At 40.4% G+C, this 10,637-nt stretch overlaps 1 long non-coding RNA gene across 1 annotated transcript in view; it reads right to left on the bottom strand.

Moving 5' to 3' along the window:
- LOC107181841 overlaps positions 1 to 10,544 on the bottom strand; it is a 15,021-nt gene extending 4,477 nt beyond the window's left edge. The window contains exons 1-2 of the long non-coding RNA XR_001512543.1: positions 10,436 to 10,544; positions 4,747 to 4,750 (exon numbers count right to left, since the gene is read on the bottom strand). This is a non-coding gene — a long non-coding RNA (uncharacterized LOC107181841). The remainder of the gene's footprint in view (positions 1 to 4,746; positions 4,751 to 10,435) is intronic.
- Between the last annotated feature and the right edge of the window lie 93 nt (positions 10,545 to 10,637).

The following is a 10,637-nucleotide window of genomic DNA, read 5'->3' on the forward strand; positions in this document are numbered from 1 at the left end:
CTGTCGATCCTCTAGTCTGCTGTTGGAACTCTGCATAATATCCTTTATTTTAGTCAGTGTATGCTTAATTTCTAGTTAGTCCTTTTTCATAACCTTGAGGGTCTCACTAGATTTCTTGAGGACCTCACTAAATTTACCTGCGGCTTCTAGAAAATTCTTGAAAAACCTTATAAGTGTGGTTTTGAACTCTATATCCAGTAGTTTGCTTTCCTCCATTTCTGTCATTTGTGACCTTTTTCTTTGTCTCTGCATTTTGGCTGCTTCCCTGTGTTGGTAGAGTGGCTTTGTGTGCTAGGTGTCCAGTGGCTCAACCTACCCAATTACCTTAGGTGGATACTCTTGTTACACACATTTGTGGGCTTTGTGCACAGTCCTGGTGTAGTTTAGCCTTGATTGTTGTAGGTATCACTGGGAGGAATTGACCTCCAGGCCAATTGGCTGTGAGAATCAGCTGTGTCTACAGTGGGAGAACTTCTGTGCTGGAGAGATCCTTATGGGGCAAGACTTGCTTCAGTGGGGCTTTGGTGCTTTCTGAGTCTGCCCCCTGAATGTGTCCCTTATAGATCTGAGGAGTTGTAATCTGGATGGTCCCACTCTGACCACTGGGTACACTGGCTCTTGGATCTAAGGAGATGTTAATTTAGCCTCTTCCTGAGGCTGCCCGGCAGAAGCTATGAGAGATCTGCAGATTCCTCTTCTTTGTTTGGGGTTCTGGCACTCTTTTTTGATAAAAAGTCTCAGTTAAGTGGGAATAGAGGGATCATACTGCAACATAATAAAGGCCATATATGACAAACTTATAGCCAACATAATATTCAATGGGCAAAACTAAAGTTTTTTCCTTAAAAATAGGAACAAGACAAGGATATCCACTTTCCCCACTGTTATTCAACATACTAGTAGTACTGGAAGTCCTAGCCACAGCAATCAAAGAAGAAAAAAGAAAAGGCATCGAAATTGGAAAGGAGGAAGTTTAACTGTCATTATTCACAGATGACATGATTTTGTACACAGAAATCTCTGAAGACTCCACCAGAAAACTACTAGACTTAATAAATGAATTTGGCAATGTAGCAGGATTCAAAAAACAACAACCAGATATCAAAGGCATTTTTATACAATAATGAACTCTCAGAAAGAGAAACTAAAAAAGCACTCCAACTTATCATTGCAACAACAACAAAAATATGATAGCTAAGAATAAACTTACCCAAGGAAGTAAAAGAACTGCAACTGGAAAACTATACCCAGACTCATCAAGAAACAAGTGCCCAGCCCTAACTGGTTTGGCTCAGTGGATAGAGCATCGGCCTGTGGACTGAAGGGTCCCAGATTCGATTCTGGTCAAGTGCATGTACCTTGGTTGCCAGTACATCCCCAGTAGGGGTTGTGCAGAAGGTAGCTGATCTATATTTCTCTCCCATCAGTGTTTCTAACTCTCTATCCCTCTCCCTTCCTCTCTGTAAAAAAATCAATAAAATATATTTTAAAAAAGAAAAGGAACAAGTGCCCATCTATAGGACATTTAAAAAATAATAGAGGAAGATAAAACTGGAAGTGTATACTATGTTCATGGATTGAAGATGAACATCATTAACATAACTATATTATCCAAAGCAATCTATAGATTCAACCCAATCCCTATTAAAATATCAATCCCATACTTCACAGAGCTAAAACAAATACTCAAAAAATGTATATGGAACCTAAAAAGAACCTTAGTAGCTGCGCCAATTTTGAGAAATAAAAACAAGTAGGAGTGATCACAATTCTGGATATCAAACTATACTACAGAGCCATTATAAGCAGACAGCCTGGTAATGGCACAAGAACAGGCATATAGACTAATGGATTAGAACAGAGACCCCAGAAATTGACTGACATCATTATGGTCAATTAATACTTGACAAAGGAGGCAAAACATAGAATTGTGTGAAGACAGTCTCTTCAACAAATGGTGCTGGGTAAACTGGACAGAATCATGCAAAAAAAATGAAACTAGACCACTAACTTACACCATACAGAAGAATATACTCAGGATGGATAAAAGACTTAAATAGAAAGCATAAAAACATTAAAATCTCAGGGGAGAACATAAGCAGTAAAATCTCAGACATTTCACATAGCAATATGTTTACAGATACCTCTCCTAGGGCAATGGAAACTAAGGAGAAATGAAACAAATGGGACTACATCAAAATAAAAACTTCCACAAAGAAAAATAAATCGCCATCAAAATGATAAGGGAATCCACTCTATGGGAGAACATATTTGCCAAAGATACATCTGATAAGGGACTAATTTCCAAAATACATAAAGTACTCATACAACTCAATAAAAGAAAACAAATAAGTCGATTAAAAAATGGATAAAAGATCTAACTAGACATTTCTCCAAGGAAAAATGGCCAAGAGACATATGAAAATATGCTCAGAGTTACTAATCATCAGATAAATGCAAATTAAAATCACAATGAGATGTCACCTCACACCTGTCTGAATGGCAATCCTCAAAAAGTCCATAAACAAGTCCTGGTGAGGATGTGTAGAAAAGGGAACACTAGTTCACTGCTGTTGTAAATGCAGATTGGTGTAGCCACAATGAAAAACAGTATGAAGTTTCCTCAAAAAATTAAAAATGGAACTTCTGTTTGTCCCAGTGATCCCACTTTTGGGAATATATCTCAAAAACTGCAAAACACCAATCAAAAAGAATATATATCCCTATGTTCATAGCAGTGTTATTTACAATAGCTAAGATTTGGAAACAGATCAAGTGTCCATCAGTAGATGCGTGGATAAAAATGTTGTGGGACATTTACACTATGGAATACTATGCAACTATAAAAAAGAGAATTCTCTTACCCTTTGGACAGCATGGATGGACCTGGAAAACATTATGCTAAGTGAAGTAAGCTAGTCTGAGAAAGACAAATATCACATGATCTCACTTATTTGTGGAATCTAATGAACAAAATGAATTGACCAACAAAATATGACCCAGAACATGGAGGCATGGATCAGACTGACTCACCTTCATCCTTTGGTGGGAGGACAAGAAGAGTTAAACCAAAGAATTTGTATACTTATATGCATAGCCCATGGACTTGGGCAATAGGGTATTGAAGACCTAGGTGGGTGGATAAGGCTGAGAGGAGAGGGTAAAGCAGGGAAAATGGGAGATATCTGTAATACTATGAACAATAAAGAATATATTTTAAAAATTAAAAAAGGAAATGAAAGGTAATATTGGAAAACAAACAAAGAGACAAATCAATTGTTTGAGATGAAAATATTAGTGGTGGAGCCACGTCTTCACTCCACATCTTCTGACTCAAAGTTTGGATGTTTCTTACATTGACATTTACTTGGCCTAATTGGCAGGATTCCAAAGCAGCTCACCAGGACCATCTTGCAAACCTGGATATGGTGCTAGGATCTGGCAAGGGGCCCATTAAACCCCAACCACTCTTCACCATGTCAGGTTTACTAAGGTACCTGACTGTGAATTGACCTCTACTCCTCTAATGTTGTAGAAATTACCAGGCAACTGGAGGACACACACACAGGCACTCAGAAGACTCAGAAAAGTCATTTTATTGCAGGAGCACCGGTGCTGTGGTTCATGGGAATTGGTTTCCAAAGCTGAGCAGCCCAATGCAGTGGGGGTCTGTTTATATAGCCCTAAGTTTCTTTGTCTGCTTTTCGTGGACTTTTGCAGCCCCTATGATAGTTATAAGGGGGAAGTGAGATTACGACCAATGGCCCAGGCTGGTGCCAGCAGTCAGTCTCCTGTGGGGTCTGTGCATGGTTTATGGTCCCTGTAAGATAAGCATTCAGGGAAATAAGTTTTTCAAGGCCAGGACACAAGCTGGAAGGGGGTTGTGGTTTAATTATAGGTTAGCATATGTGTCAGAATGCAGGTTGAGGGGGCATGGAACTCAGTCTTCCAGCCCAACCTGTATTCACACTGATACTCACCTCTGTCTACAGCAGAGATTCAAGACATTTCCAGGACAAGAAGCTACCTGCAATGAGGGCAGACAGCTATCTCAGGATACCAACAAGGTCTTTCATATAGATTTTCCAAGATAACTGTTGAGTATTTGGAAGCTCTGTCTGCTTGGTCCCTAACTAGATCATATCTGTGGCTAAATGGAAGAGCAATCAGCTTGAGAAACTAGTTGAAGTATAGATAATCTGAAATATAGAGAACAGGCAACATGAAAGAAAGATAAGAGGAGACACGGAGAGGCTTTCTGATACCCCCCCACCCCCAAGAGTGCAGTTCCGTAGCGGGGAGGGAGAACAGCTCATAGCAGGGACTTTCAAGGTGTGTAACCAGAGGCAGACCCATCCTATGGGCTCTGGAGACCCCACCTACCAAACTACTAAGCTTCCACTTTGCTGAGCCTCAGACAGGTTGCCAAGAGCCAGGCATGGATACTGACTAATTTTGGCTTGCACCAGAGATCCTCCCAAAAGGCTCATGATGCACAAACTGGTACACAAAGTAGCCAGTTTTGGACAACATTGGAGCAAAATCCAGTGAGCTTCACAAGCAGCATATCCAAAGACATCTGTATAACAGTTTGCATAATGTGATCCGGGTTAAGCTTCACAGTTAGCCAGCCTGAGGGCTGAGCCCACCCACAGTGGGACAACAGCAATCAAGACATAATTACATTAGGAGGGCCCACATAACACACACACACACACACACACACGGAACATTCCTAGAGACTACACCACTGTGACCCACAAGACACCTACTATAGAAGCCCACCCCATCAAGTCCGAGTCATAACAGTTCCAGCCAATACATAGAAACAAACCCAAAGAAACAGCAAATATGAGAAAAAAATAGTCCCTAAATGAAATAACAGGAGGAATCTCCAAAAAAAGAGCTAAATAAAATGGAGGAAAGCAATTTATCAGGAACACAGTACAAGGAAGATTGAAATATCAAGCATCCTCTCAATCACAATGAAATGAAACTAGAAATCAACTACAATAACAAAACTGAAAAACATTCAAATACACTTAGGCTAAATAGTATGTTTTTGAACAATGAATGGGTAACCAATGAAATCAAAAAAGAAATTTTTAAAAAATTCCTGGGAGCAAATGAAAATGAACACATGACAACCCTAAATTTATGGGACTCAGTGAAAACAGTCCTGAGAGGGAAGTTCAAAGCATTACTGGCCTACCTCAAGAAATAAGAAAAAGCTCAAATAAACAATCTAACCTTCCATCTAAAAGAACTACAAACAAATCCCAGAGCAAGTAGAATGAAGGAAATAATAAAGGTCCAAGTGAAAATAAATGATACTCTGGAGTATAACATTAAAAGAACAATACAAAAGATCAATAAAACTGGTTCTATGAAAATATAAACAAGATCGATGGCAAGATATTCTTCTTCTTACTGTTGCATAGTACATTATGGTGTAAATGTACCACAACTTCTTCATCCACTCATTTGCTGATGGGCACTTGGGCTGTTTCCAGATTTTAGCTATTGTAAATTGCACTGCTATGAACATAAGGATACATATATTCTTTTTAATTGGTGTTTTCTTGCCCTTTGAGACAGCATGGAGGGACCTGAAAAGTGTTATGATAAGTGAAATAAGCCAGAAAAAAGACAAGTATCACATGATCTCACTCATATGTGGAATCTAAAGAGCAAAATAAACTGATGAACAAAATAGATCTAGAGATATAGAAACATGGAACAGACCTATGAATCTCAGAGGGAAGGCAGGGGTGGGTAGATGGGAAGAGATAAACCAAAGAACTTATATGCATATATGCATAACTCATGGACACAGACAATGGTGTGGTGAAGGCCTGGGGCAGGAGTTGGGTACAGGCTAGAAGGGTAAATAGGGGATAAAAGGGAACATCTGTAATACTTTCTACAATAAAGATAAATTTAAAAAATAAAAAATATTTATTATAGTAAATAATAAAAATGCAGTTTATTTTAAATCTATAATGCTAGTCTGAGAAAGGAAAGTATCACAGGATCTCACTCATATGTGGAATCTAAAGAGCAAAATAAACTGATGAACAAAATAGATCTAGAGATATAGAAACATGGAACAGACCTATGAATCTCAGAGGGAAGGCAGGGGTGGGTAGATGGGAAGAGATAAACCAAAGAACTTATATGCATATATGCATAACTCATGGACACAGACAATGGTGTGGTGAAGGCCTTCAGCTTGGGACAGGTGTGGGCTGGAAGGGGTCAATGGGGAAAAAGGGGGATATCTGTAATAATTTCAACAATAAATAAATTAAAATGAATATTCTTGAGTGAGGATTGACAAAAAGAATATTAAACATATAGTGTAGTAAAGGCCTAGGAGTAGGGTTATTTGTGCAGGGTGGAAAGGATCAATGGGGACTAAAAGAGGGCATCTGTAATACTTTCAACAATAAAAGCAAAATTTTTAAAAATTCAAGAAACAAAAACAACAAAATGAGATTGATAAACCTTTAGCCAGACTCATAAAGAAACAAAAAGAGAGGACTGAAATAAATACAATCAGAATTGAAAAAAGTCATATGACAACTAATATCACAGAAAAATACTATGAACAAGTATAGCCAATGAAATAGACAACCTGGGTGAAATGGACAAATTCCTAGAAACATGCAATCTTGCAAAACTCAATCAGGAAGAATCAGAAAACCTGGATAGATTGATAACAACTAATGAAATTGAAGCAGTAATCCAAAAACTCCCAGCAAAGAAAATACCTATATCTGATGACTTCACAGGCAAATTTTACCAACATTTCAAGAACTAACACCTCTCCCCTTCAAACTTTTCCAAACTATTCAAGGGGAAGAAAGACTTTCAAGCTTTTTTACGAGGTTAGCTAACATTGTCCTACTTCCAAAACCAGATAAAGACAGTACACAGAAATAAAATTATAGGCTGATATCTCTGATGAACATAGATGTCAAAATCCTCAACAAAATATTAGCAACTTTGATCCAGCAATATATTAAAAAGATCATACACTATGACCAAGGGGGATTTATTGTGGGGATGCAAGGTAAGTAAAATATTTGCAAATCAAAACGTGATACAGCACACAAATGAAATAAAGAATAAAAATAACATGATCATATTGATACAGAAAAGCATTCAACAAAATCCAGCACCCATCCTATATAATAAAAGGCTAATATGCAAATTGACTGAACAGTGGAAAGACTGGTTGCTATGATGCACACTGACCACCAGGGGCAGATGCTCAATGCAGGAGCTGCCTCCTGCTGGTCAGTGCACTCCCACAGGGGGAGTGCCGCTCAGCCAGAAGGCCTGAGCCAGGCTCACAGGTGGCGAGCACAGCAGCAGTGGTGAGAGCCTCTCCCACCTTTATGGCAGCACTAAGGATGTCCAACTTCTGGCTTAGGCCCACTCCCCAGGGAGAGGGGGGGAACGGGCTAAAACTGTCAGTCGGACATCCCCCAAGGGCTCCTGGACTGTGAGAGGGTGCAGACTGGGCTGAGAACCCCCCAAGTGCATGAGTTTCATGCACCGGGCCTCTAGTTTATGATAAAAACTTTCAGCAAACTGGAAATAGAATCATCACACCTCAGTATAATAAAGGCCACATGTGAAAAACTGCAGCCAACATCATACTTATTGGGCAAAAACAAAGTGTTTTCCTTAAGAACAGAAACAAGATAGGGACGTCCTCTTTCACCATTCTTATTTAATACTAGAGGCCTGGTGCATGAAATTTGTGCACTGGGTGTAGACTGGGGGTAGGGGGGGTGGTGGTGGTTCCCTCTCCCAGACTACACCCTCTTCAACCTGGGACCCCTTGGGGGATGTCCTACTGCCAATCAGGCCTAAACTGGCAGTCAGAAATCCCTCTCATAATCCAGGACTGCTAGCTCCTAACCGCTTGCCTGCCTGCCTACCTGATTGCCCTTAACTGCTTCTGCCTGCCAGCCTGATCACCCCCTAACCACTCCCATGCTGGCCTGATTAACACCTAACTACTTCCCCTGCCAGCCTTATGGCCTCCAACTGCTCTCCCCTGCTGGCCTGATCGCCCTTAACTTCCCTACCCTGCCTGCCAATTTGGTTCAGATTGGTTTTTTCCTATGCCAGTCAGTGTCAAAATTTCCACCTCCTAGGATGCCATTGGCTCCTCACAGTTGACCCAGATTTGGTTCTGGTTGGTCAGTTTCTATGCCAGTCAGTGTCTCTGGACCTATCAACAGGGCCTGACCAGAAAGGCGGGGCTGATCAGCAGCCCAGGTGGAGGCCTGGAGAGAAATGGAGGCACAGCTGCTGGAGAGACAGAGAGAGGCAAGTGCTGATCAACAGCTGCCACAGAGGCTATAGATCAGACCTGCTTCTCTCTTCAGGCCTCTCTCTGGGCCTGATTTGCAGCTGCCTCAGCAGTCGGTGCTGGGTCACCACAGCTGGAGCCTCAGCAGTCAGTGCTGGGTCGCTATGGCAACCCAGCACTGACTGCAGGACTGACTTCCAATTGGTTGAGCGACCCACGGTTTTTATATATTAGGATAGTACTGGAAGTCCTTGCCACAGTGATTAGGCAAGATGAAAAAATAAAAGGCATCCAAAATGGAAAAGAGGAAGTAAATCATCATTATTCGCAGATGACATGATATTATACATAGAAAACCCTAAGAACTCCACCAAAAAACTGTCAGATGTAATAAATAAATACAGCAAAGTAATAGGATACAAAATTAATATCCAGAAATCAATGGCATTTTGATACTCCAAAAATGAGTTCTCATAAAGAGAAACTAAGAAAATTATCCCATTTACCATTGCAAAAACAACAGAAATAAGTACCTATAATAAACTTAATCAAGGAGTTAAAAGACCTATACTTAGCAAACTATAGGACATTTAAATATCAAATAGAGGAAGATACTACAAGTAGAAGCCTATGCCGGGTTCATGGATTAGAAGAATTAACATCAGTCAATTGTCCATATTACCCAAATTCAATTTAATCCTTATTAAAATATCAAGGGCATATTTCACAGATCTAGAATAAATATTCAAAAAATGAATATGGAACCAATAAAGATCCCGAATAGCCTAAGGATTCTTAAGAAGGAAGAACAAATTTGGAGGGATCACAATACAGGATATCAAACTATGTTACAATGCCATTGTAATAAAAACAGCCTGGTACTAGCATAAGAACAGGCTTATAGATCAATGGAACCAAACAGAGAGCCCTGATGTCAACCCATGCCATTTTGGTCAATTAATATTTGACACAGGAGGCAAGACCATACAATGGAGTAAAGACAGTCTCTTCAATAAATGGTGCTGGGAAAACTGGACAGATACATGCAAAAAAATGAAACTATGTGACCAACTTATGCCACACACAAGAATAAACTCAACATGGATAAACTATTTAAATGTAAGTCACAAAACCATTAAAATTCTAGAAGAAAACATAAGCATCTGGCATATTTTTGCCATTATATCTCCTAGGATAAAGGATGCAAAAGAAAAATAAACAAATGGGACTAAATATGACTAAAAAGCTTCTGCACCAAACACGATCAACAAAATGAAAAGAGAAATTACTTTGTGGCAGATCATATTTGCCAATGTTACATGTGATAAGGGGTTAACATCCAAAATATATAAAAACTTATATGACTCAACACCAATGCAATTAAAAAATGGGCAAAGGGAGGATCCAAGATGGCTGTCATTGGGATGGCAGGCTGCTAGATAGTGTGAGAGTGAGAGAATGGAAGGAGAGAGAAACCAAGATGGCAGCTTAGGTAAACACCGGAAATGGCTGCTACATAACCATTTCAAAAATACAACTAAAAGGCAAACCAGACAGCATCCAGAACCACAGGAATGCTGGCTGAGTGGAAATTCTACAACTAGAAGGAAAGGGAAAAGCACACTGAGACTCAGAGGAGGTGTGGAAGTAAAGTGCAGAGGTATGGAGGTGCATGTGGAAAGGGCTGGCAACTGAGGAGGTGGTTGTCTTTTTCAATCGGAAGGGAGTCTCATGCTCCTGACTGCTCTGAACTCCAGTTCCAGTGAGTCTCTGGGGACCCAGACTCATACAGGGAGAAACTAGACTGTCTGGCATCGGGTGGAAGCCCTATTGATCCCCTGAGTCCCCGCCCCAACCAAACTGTGCACAGAGGCTTTTGCATATGAAAGGCCTAGCCCATTGCAATCTGAAAATTACCTAACAAACTGAAGCTGGGTCAGAAAGATCCAGAACTTCCAAAAGAGGACCCAAGGCCCCACAGCAGCTGGCATTACTTCAAAACTGGGCCACATCTGGGCACCATCAAACCCCAAACAAAGAAGAGGAATCTGCAGATCTCTCCATAGCTCCTGCTGGGTAGCCTCAGGAAGAGGCTAAATTAGCAACTCCTTAGAGATCCAAGTGCCAGTATAACCAGTGGTCAAAGTGGGACTATCCAGATTACAACTCCTCAGATCCATAAGGGACACACTCAGGGGGCAGATTCAGTGAGCACCACAGCCCATTGAAGCAAGTCTTGCCCCAGAGGGGTGTCTCCATCACAGAAGTTCTCCCACTGTAGACACAGCTGATTCTCACAGCCAGTTGG

The sequence above is a fragment of the Myotis davidii genome, unplaced genomic scaffold (genome assembly GCF_000327345.1).
Source record: "Myotis davidii unplaced genomic scaffold, ASM32734v1 scaffold711, whole genome shotgun sequence".
Taxonomy (NCBI): Eukaryota; Metazoa; Chordata; class Mammalia; order Chiroptera; family Vespertilionidae; genus Myotis; species Myotis davidii.